Below are 18,863 nucleotides of genomic sequence, written 5' to 3' on the forward strand. Positions count from 1 at the left end.
TTTAATATAATTGCGAAAAATAACAAGTTTTAGGATAATTTCTTTTTCAATAGATTGCTGATAGTATTTTGGAATCAATTCGCAATCCATTCTAGCTTTTATAAAATGAAGCCACCATAAGTGACTTAAATATTTCATGGTAATTATTTCACAGTTTAAAAACTCGTCAAAAATATCAAACAGTGAAACCTTTATCGGTCTTTGCAAGCGTATCATATTTTTGCAACAACAAAAGCAGTGTATAATCTCAACGCTGCATTGTCCTATAAGTTATAAATTCTAACTATGAGTGTAAGTGATGTGGTAGCGTATCATTTTCACTTCATCAAACAAGCTTTTCATCTTGCTATTTCCAGCATAATGCACACACACACACATACACAAATATACACATACAATGGCTGCTACTAACAAGCCCATCCACTCAGCTATTTATTCAGACGTTGCTAAATCTTTTTTGTGATACATTGTTGGAATTAATTACTCATGAGTTAAACATGCATATACTGTATAGATATGTATGTACGTTTCGCTGAAGAAATCCGTATCAATGAGTGGTGCTTCTAGTTCTGTGTGCTGGTGCCGTGTACCCTTGTAGCTGTAAATGGACTATAATTGGTAAGAATGAATAGACGATGATGTTTATTGATTAAAATTGGCTATCCGTAAAGACAATATAAATATGGTTTGCATAGATTGGAATAAATTATAGATTGAATTAAATTAACGGTCAGTGTAGGGCAAGTGTTTGTTTATTTTATAACACAAAGTCTGATAAGAAGATTTTCCCCAAATTAGGACAATTGATGAACATTTCACGGAAATTCAAGAGTTTGTCAAACCGACAGCTGATTATTGGTCCTAATGAGCTAGAGCATCAAATTCGTGATGAAATTATAGAAAAAAGTTCTGTAATGATTTGTCAATTAGCGCTAATTGCTATATTTTCGTAGAATATTTATCAAAATATTTAGTAAAAACAAAGATATGAAATTAACACCATTAGGTTTACGCGTTAAACATCAGATAGGAAATAATTGAAAGTTTGCATAAAAAAGCTATTTTTTCATAAACTAATATGAAATAGTTCAAGATTGACTTTTATACTTCATGACATTTTTATTATATCGCATGAAATGAATATGAAAATAAAAGTCACTCATACGCCCTGTCGCAGCTAAACCGGAAAGTGTTAAAGCTAATCACATTTGAGCTTTTAAATATGTAAATAAAAAAATATTATTTAAGTAATTAAACCGTTACGTAGCAAGGTACTGGATCAACCATTGATTATTATTAAATGAAGGTCATAACAAGTTTTTGTGTTTATACAAAAAAGTTACTTTTTCAAACAGGCTGGCAGTGCTTTGTTGACTATATCCACGAACCTTGAATAATTGTCAGCAATATAAATCGGATTGAAAGATATGTATATTTAAACATAAGCAACACTTGCATTTTTTGTTTGTTAATAAACTGATAATGAGTGAATTAMTGAAAAAACGGGGGTATGGTAGTGAGTAAACACTTGAGTAGTGAGTACAGATATTAAAAATCACTCATGCGACCTGTCGTACACGACAAGTTTTCCAACGACTCAGTTCTAAGTTTTAGCATGCACATTTATAAACTTATCATTGTAAAATTACTATAATACAATGAAAATATTTAAAAATGTTTGCATGCTTGAGTAAATACTTAAAATGGGCACCTCCTTGATGCAGTTTTGTAATTATAAAACATTAACAGARTTTAATTAAACATTTAGGTTGCCAAATATCTCTCTTCCGCCTYCTTGCTCTTTATTCAATGGTTTATGTGCGCTGTTTCGTTCATTAATCTGTTTCCATCTAGACGGCAACCTCAAAATATCYCGCTCGTAGAAGCCCCCCTCCTTATTTGCGAAGAACTGGGACAGCCACTTTTCACAAGCCTCTTTTGAGCTCAACTTTACACCAACAAGGGCGATCGCCATGGACAGGAACAGGTGGTAATCACTTGGCTATATCGTGGATGCGATAAAGCCTCCCATCAGAGCTCCCGTAGCTGCTGACGAGTCATCAACGAAGTGTGTGGTCTGGCGTTGTCCTGGTGGAACGCTACTTCCTTCCTGTTGGACAATTCTGGACGCTTCTGGTCGATCGCCTTCYTCAAGCGCTTCAGTTTTTCGCAGTAGATGGTAGAATTAAGCCTCGGGCCATATGGGAATAGCTCATAGTGGATGATTCCCTTCCAATCCCACCAAACACACAGCAAAACCATCCTGGCCGTCAATCCCGGCTTGACCACTGTTTGGGATCGTTTCGATTGATATTGTCGTATGTGATCCTTTTATCATCGCCAGTCACCATACTCTTCAAAAAGRGTTGGGTTCGTTCGTTTCAGCAGCATATCGCAGGAGCTGATTTRGTTCAGAAGTTTTTTTTTGTGTCAAATCATGCAGCACCCAAACATCAAGCTTTTTTGTGTATCCAACCGTCTACAGATGGTTTAAAATGATATGGTGACTAACTTCCACCTTCTGGGCGATGTCACGAGATGCCACATGCCGGTCTAACACGATGTTTTCCATGATTTGATCGGTATTCGTCGTCACAGGTCTTTCGGCGGGTRGCTTATCCATGGTGTCGTTTTCACCCGCTCTGAATCGTCGAAACCATTCGTTCGCAGTTCGAAGTGGCAGAGTACCGTCCCCCAAAACAACATTAATCTCACGGAACCTTTCTCTAGCGGATTTGTCTTTAACGAAGGAAAACTTTAAAATAGCGTGCATTTCGGCGTTAGTGAATTCCATGTTTACACGTCTATAACCGTTGAACGCAACATGCAAACTAATCATGCACAGCGTCGTTTTGTAGGTTATGTCAAGACCTTTCAAAGATATACAGTATTGCCAGATACGAGCTCTGTAGCGGTTTATACATACATACATAGGTGCGAAATTCAAAAGACAAAAAGGCGGATGGGAGATATTTGACATCCTAATAAATATATTGTTAATTTTAAACCCACCCTTAGCGGTTACTAAAAAATATTTTTAAACAATTCCAATCAATTCAATTTTTTTCTGAAAATACGAATATTAATTATTTCAATCCGCCATAAATTTCTTTACATTGGTTTACATTTTCTTAAACATGGATATTTTGCCTAACAAAACATTAATTCAGCGAGAATTTGTTAAAACAAGGCCTATTTGCCTTAAATAATTTGTGTAAATATTTTCCTGCTGCCAAATTTTATTAATGACACAAGTATTATATAATTAGCGGGTTGGCAGTATATTTCATGTTAAATAAAATCACACAAAAAAACATGATCTCAAGAATTATTTCAGTATATTAAATTTTTTATTAAATTCATTTTTTAAATTTAACGCATTTTTATGCCCTGAATAAGATTTGATAAGTTTGCCACGAAAGTTTTTAACATTGTAAAGTATATATGTATGTTTATGTATAGATACAGGTCGTGACGTCCAAGTTCTATAAAGGAAACTATTTTTTATTGACAACATAAAATTTGTTAAGAACTATTCTTAAAGGCACCGGTAAAACCCTCGAAGAAATTGTTCAGATCGGACAGTAGCATATATCTGCCATAGAAACTGAATGATCAAAATCAAGAAAAATAAATTTGTTTACACCTTTATATGTACTATCAAAATGCGCTTGTTAGGGAATTATAGCTTTGGAGCAGCCGAAGTTAACACCGTTTTTATTTTATTATATGCATAATAATCACATATATGCATTAACGTTATGTTAACTATTTAAAGAAAAGCTGACTGCTTTAACTGATCAATAAAATTATTTATTTCCATTTCTTACATGTGAGTTTAAAATAATAATATTATAAGTAATTCTAATATTCAGGAAGAAGAGAAAGAAAACCTAGAGAAAAAAGCTAGATTAAATAAAATATATCAAGTGTATTAAATATTAATGTATAAGTAATCAACAATCGAAAAAAAATTCACTAGAAATGAGTTGATAGAAATGAACTCACATTCACAAGGAAATATTAAATATATAGTATGTGACATTTCAGAGACATTAACTCATTGGCATACCGAAGAAGCTCAAGTGGTTAATTCTGTAATAGTAAACAAAATCTCACTTTTAAAATTTTCTCAAATAATTATACCATGATTCCACATTTCACAATTTTTTTTTTTTAATTAATTTTTTGTTGCGCAATGCTGCAACAACACTCACTTGTTCAATTCTGCCTAATTCGTTACCATATAAGTACATATATATGTATTTTCATATAAGTACACTTGTTTGCTTATATTACACTCCAAACTAAACATCGCACAATTTCAATTTTCGCAACCCATACCCATGCATACATACACTTGTAAACAAATATGGTGTATTGAAGCTCCCACCTGTACGAATATCCTGTACACAAGATTGTGTGTGTTGATGAGCTTTGTGGCTCGGCTCCTTTGAGATTACAGGTACATGAAGCAAATATTAAACTTTCGAAAGTCACAACATAAAGTTTTTCATTGCAAATTAAGGAATGTTTTTGATGATTGGGTAAGTTTTATACAACATTTCAAAAATAAATATACTTCATAATAATGAATTTAACTGATTTAGGATGARTTTAACGATTGCTTTGAATTTCCTTCAAGAAACAATTGTTGATTTGATGTTTCTTCGCAAAACCAGGTTTGCCATATTCGCATTTTATTGAAAAAAGGTATTAAAAATTAGTACTAGATTACTTTAGAGCTGCATACTAGCACAAGTAAATTTATCGCAGGAAAGTTACTTGACCGTTTCTTAAGCGTTTTTTATATGAAGTTTTTACATTTCTTGAAAGCTGGATACAAGCTTTAGCATGCAATCAACCAACTTATGTACATATGTTTGTATACATATTTGTATGTCTGTGTGTGTGTAGAGCTTTTGCGCCAAGCGAACAACGAGTGTTTCGCAGGAAACAAAACTAAAGAGAATTTATATGTGTATATATGCTTCGAAAAGCGCATAAACAAATATATACATATATATGCATGTATGAGTGTGTCTATGTATGTATGCAGAGAAGTATCGCATGTTTGTTGTGGTTTCCGAGAAATTAACTATAACTTGTCACAATAAAAAAGATGGACTATCAAGCTTTCACTCACACCTGCACATACACATTAATACAAATGGATAGCGAACAAACGAAATGCATTGTGCAAATTTACATTCATACACATATATGTATATAAACAAATGTGTACATAAGATAGCAGGTATGGTTTGGTGTTTAATAAACATATGTATGTATGCATCAAATACATATATAAGATATATAAAATATATTTGTTTATTTCGATTATTTCATGGACGTGTGAGTGGATGTGCTGCCAGCAGGTGTTAAAACATCAATTTACGATATTAACACGTTGATGTGAGCGTGCCAGTGAAGGAGCGCTGAAGATGCGCGCGTCCGCAATTATGAAAACAAGCGTGACCTTTGAAATGTCAAGCACTTCAATGTTTTGAAATTCAAATTAAAAAAATGTAATTATTATAACATAATTTCCAATAATGAAATAAGGTGTGAAGCAATTGGATGAATATAAATTTTATAATCCTTTCAAATCGTAAAATTCAGCACCTTTTCCGCTTGGATGCAATAACAGTCGAATTAGGCTTTTGATTAACCGCTAAATTAGGCACATTGCGCTTAAGGGGTTATATCGTCTCGTATATTTAAAAACATATATTTTTTTATTTGCATACATATGCATATACACATATTCGCAATTAGTTTCAGAGATACGAGCGTATTTGGATATCCGTCATTTTGCCAAAACCAAAATTTGGCTAGTCTTTCGTTCATTTTCTGCATTCATCTATAGTATTAACTCACTTCTATAATACTTCTTTTTCAAAAATAAAACTAATTTAAACAGGAAAAAGAACTCACACGGGCATGAAATAATTGAAATTAATTATAGACCGAAAGGATTCAAATAAAAATTTRTGGAATTCTTAATAAAATAGCTTTTAAATAAGACAAATTTGGAAATACTGAATGCATTTAATTGAATATATTTGCACAATTTTTGGTGGCAACCGTACTGTAAAAACCTATCTTCGATATCATCATACCAGAGCTCCATATATATGTAAGTATAGGTCTTATGGCAGCCGTATACATCCACATGATTATACTTGGTTTGAGGCCCCCAATTCTTATTGACGATTCTCTTACAAGTATGGTAGGCCATGTATGCTTTGTTTATTCTTTTTTCCTATATTTGTTTTCCAGGACAGTTTGGTGTCAATCTCCACCCTCAAGTATTTAGCTGTGGGGGATAGAGTGAGTGTTGTACCGTTTAGTACCCGAAGTTGAAACTGAGGTATTTTGGTTCTGCTTGTGAATAGCATCAGTTCTGTTTGGTCGGGTTAACTCCTAGTCCATTTTTTTAGCAGATGTCAAAAGCCTATAATTGTCTAACCAATTAGTTCAGCTAATAATAAYAATTATTTAATTAATAATGCTTCTTACGAAAGCTTTAAAAAGTTGCCAAAAGCACACCACAGACTAATTTAGCAGAATACAAGGTCTGTCGCAAAAGAAACAGAAYTTTTTAAATATAACCGTTTCTGTCGGCGCCACCTATTGGTGGGTATATGAAATAAAAAGTTTGATCTTTTGTTGACATTTCGTAAAAGTTTTAAGACAATTGGATAACTACAATCGATGTTATCGATTAAAAAGTGACAGCAGCTTTTGGTCATCGGCCGTAAAATGCATTTTGAACAAAGAGCAAATATTAAATTTTGTTTTAAACTTGGGAAAACGTTTACTGAAACATTTCAAAGGWGGATCTCTGTGACAATCAGAAGTAGGGCCAAAAAAAGTCGTCTTCAGAAGTCAAAAGTAAAGACAATTCTGATTTGTTTTTACGATTCCGAGGGTATTGTACACCGAGAGTTCGTCCCACCTGGCCAAACGATTAAGGCTGTGTTTTACCTTGGTGTTRGGAAGCGTCTTTTGTCACGCATTCGYCGTGCTCGATCACAATACCGTGAGGCAGGGTCCTGGCGCCTGTTGCACAATAATGCGCCGTGGGATCGGTCGACGTTTGTCACTGATTTTTTGACAAAAACCTCCATATTAACCATTAATCACTCACCCTACTCACCTGATCTGGCACCCTCTGATTTTTACCTATTTGGAAAACTTCATTTGCCCATAAAAGGACACTGGTTTCAGGACATTTCAGCTATCCAAAAGGCGACGACCAATATTCTCAAGAGCTTTCTGAAAAATGACCTTAAACACTCATTTTAAATGCTAATTGACCGGGCTAAACGCTGTACCGAAGCGCAAGGAAACTACTTTTAATTAAAAAAAAATATAACTTTTGAAAATATTTTTTGTTGTTTTTTTTAACAGTCTTGATTCTTTTGCGCCAGACCTTGTATGTGCTCGAAGTATCGATGCCGAATGCATTTTKTCTACTAAGTATAATATCATGACGTCACTTATTAAATACTTGCAATTATTTCTTCTAAAAGTTGCTTTCATCGAAACACACAAGTAATACTTTTGTTTAGTTTTCAACATTCAAACTTGGCCATGATGACGAAACGCACTGTTCTTTCTGAGGAAATGCCGTAGAAAACGCAGAGCACACTGCACGAGATATGCAGTGGAGAGAGAGAGACCATTGAAAAACTAACAAATGAAAGAATGATGCCCGACAGCATAGTTAGTCACATGCTGCGATCACAGCTGGTTTGGGCTATAATGAAAGAATGGAGTGCAATAGCGCTCATAGAACTCAGAATGAAAGAAAGACAGCGCAGAAGCATAAGACCACATGAATAACCTTGGAGGTAGGTCGTGAAGTGGCAGTTATCGCCCAGCTTGGTCCTCCGAAGTAGTGCTTAACAGTCCCGCAGGTCCGAATACAAGCTACAGCAGCCGGAGTTAAGGGTTTAGTACGTAGGCATACTGTTTCTGGGCGTGGTCCCGAAAGAGCTGTACTCAATATGAATCGTGCATGCTACCAGTCCCACCCTGGCATTATCTTTAGAAGATTCCCCMTCCGGAAACAGATGCATGTGCATAAAAATGCCAAGTGTCACTGCGAGGAGTCAATGGGTTTTACCCGCTCAACTAACTATTTGCTCAGTTGATTGTGCCAACAGTAAGACAATATACATACATATGTGTACACAAGCGCAAAGTTACTAGCAAAAGGAGTGCCCGAGCAATTGGTCTTTGCATAGAATTCTTATACATACAACCGAAAGAACAGCAACGCCACCAACGGCAAAAGCTCGAGTTTCCTCCAGAAGTTTTGTATGGGTAATGGCGTAGTAATGGTATATCATTTATATTAGCATTGATACGTTAATGGCTTTAATGATGTGCCTGTACATATTCACATCTGTATATTGTCACCTAAAAAGCAAAATAACGTAACATCACTTTTCATAGGTTTACAGGCGAAGGAAAAACTACTTATATTAAAACAAATCTTTGGGTTTGATTATAAAACGGTTATACATTGCTTATATCTGACAGMGGAAGCCGAAAATTTTATGTTCCATATATATGATATAGTGAATCGTAACCAATAAAGAACTCAATATCGATTTTTTTGTTGATAAATTGKTTTGCATTTTAGTTGACGAAATATATATATATTATATATATTTGGATAATTTTGTATATATATATTGTATGTAAATACGTGGGAGGATCCGCAGCTGCAGTCAATGTGCTGCACTTATATTCTCAGGTGAACCATGTTTGCTTGAATGGGTGCATGTGCTGGAAAATACCCAACAATTCGTCCTTGCAAGCATCGTAACGACAAAGAATTCGAAAGTGCACGGTGCTCATTAGGGGTAGCCATGTGGAGAATAAATGAAAATCGCTGTCGCTTTTGATGCTTTCGGTTTAGAATTGTGGCATAAAATTGTATAGTGATTTACGGGGTGCGCCGAGTTTGAAAATATTAGTAGTAAGTATAGTAGTAAAATCCCCATGTTATCCATGAGTCACCACTGCATTCTGAAAAAACAGAACGGGTCACAAGCCAGACAGCGAATGTCACAATCGAATTGGTTTCATTTWAAAAAAAAATTTTGTAGCGCTAAAAACCTTTACATTTTTCCTAATATTCAACTTGTCAGCTCTTCAGTACTTTTACGCCCAATACCTTACTTGAAAGTATAATAATGTAATATAAGTTGATGATGATTAATACAAATATTTCGACTTAAATGCGCCTAAAACTATAGTAAAGTACCTAGTTAAGCTTATACGAGTATTTTGCAACCAAAACTTGATCTCAAGCCCGCATTTCTATGTATTATATTTGATTTTAAACATAACTTTAGTTCCATCGAATATTTGYAAAATATAAAACATATGGTTTGTTTTTGTATTATAAAAAATCAAGAAAATATTTCATTTTATTTACGAATACAGAAACTGTCTCCCTTCTACTTGTTATGTGTGGTACACTGCAAACWGTTGATAAAGGCTGTGAAAGCCTTGAGCACTATTATCACTTATTACATACCGAGGGTATTCGAGTGAAAGCAGTAYAGGTATAACTACTTATTCGTCCATATTCAAGTAGCTTTAGCAGAGATGTGGGCAAATTAGCATACCCATCTGTAGGTATATGAATGCAAATCTTTTGTTGCTGTGTTCGCTTGAGGCGCTAATTTTCTGCTGAAATCGCCCACTTAAAAAGTTTCTACGTTGTTGTCTACATACAGATGTGTTTATGTCTCTTGATATGCATTTGTCAATGGAGATATGCTGGTAAGCACATGTAAACATATGGCTCTTATAAAAATAAAAAGCTTTATGTGTTGGACGCTTTCCAAATGGGAAATAACATGAGCACAATTTCATTTCACAGAATTCGTAATTCGCATTAGGTTTTCAATGAATGAATGTATGACAGAGCAGAAGTTTATATATTTACTATACATATGTATGTTTGTACATGTGTCGCTAGATTTTTGTAAGATCGCATAAAGCTTTTAGCTAACAACGTAATTTTCAAAAATGAGGTGTGGTATCATTGAAATAAGGCTCTCTTACTCTTATAATAGTCTTAGATATGATATGTTTTGCATCATTTCGCATTTGTGCATATTCTTCAAGGATTTCCAATAAATTGAATATATAAGCAACCGCACACACATACACGTACATTGCAGAGACAGACACAATAAGGCAGCCAGACGCGGAGGCTGCCAAGTACTTTAATCATTTGGCTTGTAAACATTCAAAATTTTCTATGCTTTAAGAAAAAGTTCAYAAATACATAGTGAATATAAATATACAGTCTATGCAGAAAGTAGCAAAATGATTTAATATTAATWTTTAAGGCATATTTTTTGGGAAAGGGTTTCAGTTAAAAAAATTGGAAAAAAAATTTGAAACATTTATGCATGCATCTACATTTGATCAATTTTGACTCGGACTAGCCCGAATTTTATTTTGCGCATTGGTACAACCTTTTTTATGTTCGCAAGAAAGAAAAAAATATGCCAATTAATTAGAATATTGAAAATATTCCAAAAAGAATTGGGAGTTTTCATCAATTCAACACATTTTAGTTAATGTTTTGGGTGTGAAGTGTGTCATTGTTAGAAACCTGATTTACTTTATATAAGGCCGCAATAGAAATGCTTGACAACATATGAGAGGACCTTAAATTCATTAAACGCATTATCACTGGGGACGAAATGCGGGTTTCTGAATATGAAGTTGACAATTTGGTAATGACGCTCTAAAAATGAGCTGAAACCGAATATCTAAAATTCGCTGGAAATGCCTCAGACCACCTCAGCCAAAGATAATAATAAGGGTATGGAAAATTGGCAAGTTTGTGYTGAGAACCTTTATAGTCAGACCGTATAATAGGCTAACTAAAATTTTACAAATTTTAGAATTTACGACAGATCGCTTTGAAATAAATTTAAAAAAATAAGTTTTTTTTCGAGATGAAGGCTGCAAATATGTAACATATTATATCCGTTGGGGAAGATCTTATAGAATTAAGATGACCACAATGGCCAACAAAATTTTTTACTGAATACTTCCTTAATTTCTTTGAGCAAGCTAAAAATTAAACTTCAACGAACAATTTGTTATTTAATTACTTTGAGGAAATCATGAACAATTTGATATTCTTAGTCCTATCATTGAAGCACCACTGCTGCTGGTGAAAACAAATATAAACAAATGCAAGATAATTCAAACAAATGAAATACCTTAATGCCCCGTAAAAAAWTTTGGCTTCGGGTTTTTGATTGCGAATCCATTGCGAGAGAATTGGCTGAACGTTATGACTTACTTTCGTAGAAATCACAATATTTATGCATTAGATTGTTTAATTGTGGCAGGTGGTACGCACATTCAGGAATTTTACGCGAGGAAAATGATGCTAAAACTGAATGGGCAGGCGGGTGAGGTTGTGTGAGGGCTGAAATGGGAAATCACGCACAACTCAGTATTTCTATTGAATGCGGTACTTTTGGCTCAAATGTAAATACACTGTTGGTCTTAGATTATTATTAATACATTTTTATATTTATAATCATGTATTGTCCACAGAAAATAACTGTACATTCAAAGATTCCAGAAATGTCTATGGTAATATGGTAATTTAAAGTAAAAATCGGAAAAGCTATAGTAGCTCTAAGCTTATTGGAASGTCACACTTCAGCGGAAAAATCACTATCTGAACAATCAGTACGCAACATTTTAGAATTGCTTCAAATTCGAATAAGTTTGCAGCTTAGGTTAAGGAATTAGTTACTCCGGCAAGCCTTTCAAATATTCAGCGTACAATGAGAAATGCAAAACACCTAAAGCGTCTAAAAATCAAGTTTGTTCAGTTGTCTTTACTGATGAAAAACGTTTTAATTTAGATGGGCCTTATGACTTTCCATACTATTATATTATCACGATTTGCGGTACCATCACTTTTTATGGAACAAATGACTTGATTTTTGAGTCCGTATTTCGAAAATTAAAGGATCTATTTGGCTCTATGGACCAACTTTTTGGATTTTTCAATAAAAAAATGCTCCTATGCATAACGCTCGAGTAGTAAAGTCGTTTATTTTGAGCCAAAACATTAATGTCATGACCTGACCACTATATTCTCTAGATCTTAACATAATTGCGGCTGGCTAACACGGAAGGTATACGAAGGAGTAAAGCAATACGAATATAATGAAACATTAACTGCAGCTATTAAAAGTAAATAAAAGTAATTTATTTTAGTATTTGACAGCAAGAGATGGGCCGCATAAAATTCCCAACAGAGTGAAAAACTGTGGCTAATTTCAAGAATCTCTCCAACAGTTGCATTTGTTGGTATGTATGTATGTACGGGATCGCTTTAAAGAATGAGCAAGTGGCCGACAGCTGACAATGCAAAGCCGCACAACAAAGAACTCGAATGAACTGAAATATATTCAGACATACAAAATGGGAATTGTATTACATTCCACATACCAAAAAACGATGTTTACAATAATCAATCATATGGAGTAAAGTCACCCGGAAGTTCGAAAAACTTTATATTAGGTATATGAGGGCTCAGGGAAATATTGACCCGATTTAACCCATTTTTGATATACGAATATATTATTATAAGTAAAGATTCTCTTTAAATTTCAATTGYTTATCCTATACATTGGCCAATATTTTCGGCCAAAAGTCACTAGAGATACTGGGGTTCACGGTAACACCTTTCTTTATAGTAAATAGAGAGTCCTTTTTTGGTATCTTCAAAATGTATGCTTTTTTTTACAGAGAAAACTACTGATACAAAGTAGAAATCACAAAGTTTTTCAAGAGCATCGCACTAACAAATCGCTTACTTTTCATTTATGTCATTGGATACAAAATCAAATCAACACACTTTCTTTTACTCACTCTTCTAACCTTAAAACAATGAATTACCATAAATCAAATTTCAGCACAAACCTTAAATATATTACTCGACTGGCGAAAGAGGCGAAATGAGCCCGGCGAGTCGATAGTATACTGACGTGTTAAGCCACTATTGACGACGCTCGTTTGCCGGAACCAGGGCAATGAGATTTTCCGACGACTCTTTTGCGGTTTAATAGCCGGTGCAGAGAGCGAATTCGAAACGCCAGTTGCGCCGCCTGCCGGCATATTGGTGGCGGGTGTAAAATTAAACGGTGAATTAGATGTGGGCGAGCYGCTGTTGTAGCCAGTAGCGGCCGAGGAGGGCGAACGGCTGCCACCGGTCATGGGCTGCAGTTCAGCGCTGGGCGTCTCAGGGCATATGGATGGGCTAGGCGAGGGATCAGCAACGGCATAAGGGGCCATTGGCTCGCCAAGAATGTCAACAACACCGCTGCTAGCAGTATTAGGCATTAGTTGTACATCAATGGGCCTGGTGGACGAATTGGGGCTATTGCCACCGCCGGCGCCAGCAGATTTCTGTTTGTTATCCGTTGGTTTCTTGCTGCCACCGGGCGATGCGCTGCCATCTGAGTGATCGACACTGCTGATGCGCTCGATTATTAATTTTTTTACCGTCTTCATTTGTGTTTTTGTTTTTATTAGACTCTCTGTGTTTTACGCCTCTTTTTTTCTTACAATTAAATTTTAATATTTTTTATATATAAAATCGAAAAAATAAAGCTACCGTTGAGAATTTTATTTGTATTCTATACTTATTTTGTAGTTGCTTCTTTCTTTGGTTTGATTTCTTAATGAATTGGTGATTTGTTGCAAATTCTCTGAGTATTTTCGTGCTCTCTTGATTTGCTTTTCTTTAACTTTGTATTAATTTGATTTTGTACTCGACTTTTTTTTGTTGCATTTCACAATTTTCACTTATTGAATACTTTTTGCTTTGCTTTGGCAAAAATAGACCGTTAATATTGAAATAAATCACAGATATGTAGCCGTACACTTAATTTATAACAAAAAATAATATCGCTCACGACACCTTAAACGCTGTCGCTTCTAACGCCGAAATCACACATAAATATAATATACATGTATGTATAACTTTTTTGGACCTTTTGGACTCTTTTGTTGTGTATAAGTTAAATTCAATAATAAAGTAATGTTCGGAATGCTTTGCGCTCTGGACGACGACTGTTTCACTAAAGTGCGGCTCGTGCCATCCGAACCAACACACCACACATGGTTCGATTTTAAATTCTATTTAAAAATTAATACACCATTAAAATTGCTGTTGTTTTGTTGTTGTTGCTGTTGCCAATAGAAAGAAAAAATCGTTTATACAGTTAAGTGTATGAGCATATATAGTAACTTACAAATACTACATAAAATGGCTTAAATGTCGTTGTCGCTGTTGTTGTACATATTATCCCTTTCGCATCTCACTTCACAACGGTTAAAAATAATTGCCAGTTGTTGGTCAAAGCGAAGTGGAGTCTCACGAAAAGCAGACAGCAGTTACCCACAAATATACACATATATATGTATATGGTGTTTATGTATTGTGGGTATATATATACATATGTGCCCATGTGAGTAGTTAAAAATCGATAATTTTCACAAAATGTTGACTCAGTTGTGCGTATGTGTTTGTGTGTGTCATAACCCAAGTTCCTGCGATCCTTTGTCACAGTTATGCACACACACATTAATACACGCTAATATATTCACACACAAGTTTGCGAGTTTGTTGCAGGAATTTGTAGAACACGCGCATTTTCTCTAAACTAACTTAAATTTGCTTTTATCTATGTAAATATGTGCGCTGTGCATACAACCAACCATTTAGCTCACCAAACCAACCAGTCTGCCTTGGATGTGTGTCAACTGACAAGCTGTTGGTCAGGCATCCGAAAGATGTTGCCTTGACTCTTCAGCAATCAGTATTGCTGACATGTACAGTTAGTTGACAGCAAAGACATCACATGCGTATACCCGACTAGAAAGCAAAACTTACAAAAGAGCATCACAAAATTTCGCTACTGATTAATTTAGAGACTTTAAAAGCTTCGATGTGCATACACATACATAGTTATGTATGTATGTATAAGCAAGTTTATTTAATATTGCCTTGGATTCATTGAAAACCTAGTAATCAAAGTTCTGAAGGCCTTAGTAACTCATAAGTGGCTTGCAGTRTTGCTGAGCAAAATTTGCAGCCATATACACTTTTTTCAAATCCATTGATGTTTTAAAAATTCCTTCTCTCATAACTTTAGATATTCTATCGCAATGTACGCCTTAATGCTATGACCACCTTTGGCTTAACTTAGCGTAAGCAACAAAAACCTTCAAACTGGTTCAACCGGAACTGAAATTTTAAACGCGTTTTTCTCGAAGCCGTATTTTTCAAAACGAAACCCACGATTTCTMAGGGCGGTTTTATCTGAAATATTTGGAGCGTACTTTTTATAGGCTTGTTTATGCCTGGAACTATATAACCATACTATTTTTAATAAATCCGTTTCGTGAAGAAACTTTTTGCCAACTATTCCGTAGTTCCATGGTATGGCCACGTGCCAATTTTTTTAGATCCCGGCTTTATTAGCAGCCCAATTTGTGAAAATTTTTAATGTTTTTTGTTTTTTTATTTTTGATTTTTCCATGTCCAACATATGAAACCAAAGATATAGGAAAACTCATAGGTGCGCATAAGAGAAAGTAAACGACCTTTGAAAAATTGCAAAAAATTTCGACGCTGCTTTCAAAACGTTTTTCCTTTAAAAAAATTTTATTATAAACAAATATAAACTTTGAATAATTCGATCAAAATTTCTCATTGGGTATACACACAACTATTTAAATTTTTTATGGAAGTACATGCACATACATAAATGCATACACTGTCATATATAAAATGTGTTTGTTTACGGAATTTGATGTTGTTAACTGATAAGGGGCACTCAAATTGATGTAAACGATTTAAACAAAGCTGTTGGTGGCATACATATGTACATAAAGATGTAACATGGAGCTAATAATAAATAACGATGAAATTAAATTTTCAAAAAGTCAATTTACAGTCATAAAAATCACCGTTAACCGTTCCATGCAAAGAGTAACCAAGCAGCGGTAACCTGTTCTCCCGCCTAGCAATTCTATACCATGCTGTGTATACCTGCGATTTAGAAATTATACATGGTATGTGTATATTATAAACGCATAAGCCCAGTTAGCGAAGGGGTTCTCAAAGATTGTTTGTGACACAATATATGAGTTTTTGCTGCAATCTGTCGAGAATTCGAAACTCCCACCAGCCAGCAGTCTCTGTATATGTATGTATTTAAATGTTGGCAGAAATAAATTTCTAATTAATTGCTATTGAAATGTGCTGTACCATAGTACATGTATTTCAATTTAAATTGCATACTTTTATAGGAACGTGCATTGAAATTAATTATATTTATCGCGAACTCATTATCACAAGACTTCTATWTCTAGTACACTCCCTTTTTCGCACATTTCAGTGCAAGCGTGGGGGATTTTTTATTTTAACACAATAATCGCATGCCATTTGCTTGAGCACTTGAAGCTATTAAGTTTGAGTTAAAAAATAAAAATAGGCACGGCAAGTTTTAGCAATAAKAAATGATAATTCTAAGTCAGTATCGAGAGGTCTGAATAATGGACCATCCCTACTGTAACATAGGAGGGTTCGAAAACCAGAAATCTAATCGTTGAGGTGGCTTTTCGTACATTTATTCATTCAGTTCTTTTGATTATGACATAAAGAAAATGATACAAAATTATTATCTCATTAAGGAAACAAAAAATGAATGACGCCACTTCTTGAAATTTAACGTTTGTTTACATTTTGCATTGGTTTCTTTGATGTCAGAAAGTATATATATTTTGTGTGAATTTGCAATTTGTATAATTATGATAATTAAAGGAATGATTTAAATGAATATTGTTAGCTATTTTTGTAAAATTAGGCACAATAAGTGTGCAGTTTTCCTTTTATCTACTGGTTATTTTAGCATTCTCTCAAATTTTCAAAAGCGGAAGAAAAAGCATTGTGACAAAATAGCCGAAATTTGTAATTTAATTTCCCGGATAAATGATATTTCAAAGAAATGTATTTTACTAAGTTGATAGGACTGTCTTTAATTAATATGCCAAATAAGAGCTCAATCTCTCAACCAGTTTGTTTACAGCGGCTGCTTAAGTCGGTACAYCTCAGTAGTGCGTTGCGATTTTTACCGGTCAATACGGAGTTCTATTTGGAATTATTTGTATTATTATTTTTTACACGATGAGTCCATTTTCATTTGATCGAAGAAAATTTGCTGAAGGAGCTGAAGGCCATAATAAAAACTATTTCGGACTGAAAAAATTGTTGGCGTGTATTTTATCTGGTGGAGATCACTTTGAAGGCGACAAAATAAATGAATAAGTAATTAAATATTTTGCGTTTTATTTACAATTTCCTGGTATTTTTTTGTCACAATACTTTTTCTTTCTTTTTTATACACATTTTCCAATAAAAATAAAAAAAAATGTATTATTAGAAAAGTCTCTCTTGAGTTTAATACTGCATTTTTTCTTACTTCGAATAAAGAACAAATATTTAACAAGTAAAAAAGGGCGTTCAGATATTTTATACTTTTGCAATTCGCACAAATCAAGACCAGGGAATTTGTAATTATTTTTGGCAAAAAAATAAACGGTTATGAGTAAAACAAGTTCTGTAATTTTCATTGAGATAACTCAAATATTGGCCGAAATATTCAGTATAAAATCACCAGGCAGTTCGAAAACTTTATACTAGGTATATGGGGGCTCAGGGAGCGATTTAACCAATTTTTGATACACCGAAATACTATTATCAAGAAAGGATTCTGTCTGTATTTCAATTTTATGTCTTACACATTGAATGATGTTTTTGATCAAAAGTCAACTATTGATACGGGGGTCGACATGTTCGGTACCAAGGGGCTTGAACAGTTTTGGTTGGATTTGGACAATTTTGGGTCATAAGGTGGAGTACGTAAAAAATATTATTAKAGAAAAACTGTATACCGTTATATTAATTATTACTTCTTGATTTGTGTACTGGAAAGATAAATAATGAAATGGAATTAAAAATTGTTTTATATTTGCATATGCAAAGTAGTATAAGGGTGGTTGAAGTCCGATTTCGTCTATTTTCACACTACCCACATAAGAATATGATTAAAATGCCACGAACTAAATATTGTCAATCGGGTCCCGAGATTAGGGATTTCACCTAAAAGTACCATATATCCCTCTCATACCCTCTCTGGTGTATTTAATTGCGGTGTTATTGCGCTTTTAGTAGTTTTTAACAGTACCGTTAAATGAGGAGTGAGCGAGGTTATCCTCCGATTTCATCAATTTTCACACCGTCGGTAGAAGTTCTTATAATATGCTGAGCAAACTTGGTTGTTTTAGGTTGATGGCGTTTTGCATGCGTGGTAGCATTTTTTTTTTTGTACTAAGGAACCCGTAGTTTCATCAAGATATATATATATTATATTTATCTATTTACTACAGTTAAAGCTTGRACGGACGAATAGGCGGACAATCACCCGGATTTCAACTCGTCTCGTCATCAAATGAAAGCAAAATACAGAAATATGATAGAACGTGACGTGTCAAAGCATCCCCTTATTTTAAGAGCTACAGTTACTTTAATGACGCACTACCTAGCGCACTAATAAATGACTTAGACTGCCTGAAATTTGACTCACTTTTTTGTCGGGTTTTTCTCGAAACTACTTTTTTCCACACGGTTATCTCAAGTTCTATACAACCGATTTACTTGAAATTTTGTGTGAACTTTCTTCATATAAAAATTCAGGAATTTCAAAAAAAAAAAAAAAAAA

At 34.3% G+C, this 18,863-nt stretch overlaps 1 protein-coding gene across 1 annotated transcript in view; it reads right to left on the minus strand.

Annotated features, from left to right (window-relative positions):
* LOC108971641 (triple functional domain protein) overlaps positions 1 to 18,863 on the minus strand; it is a 69,460-nt gene that overhangs the window by 29,231 nt on the left and 21,366 nt on the right. The gene's annotated exons all lie outside the window — the stretch shown is intronic.

Source organism: Bactrocera latifrons, unplaced genomic scaffold (assembly GCF_001853355.1).
Source record: "Bactrocera latifrons isolate USDA-ARS-PBARC rearing strain unplaced genomic scaffold, ASM185335v1 scaffold_35, whole genome shotgun sequence".
NCBI lineage: Eukaryota > Metazoa > Arthropoda > Insecta > Diptera > Tephritidae > Bactrocera > Bactrocera latifrons.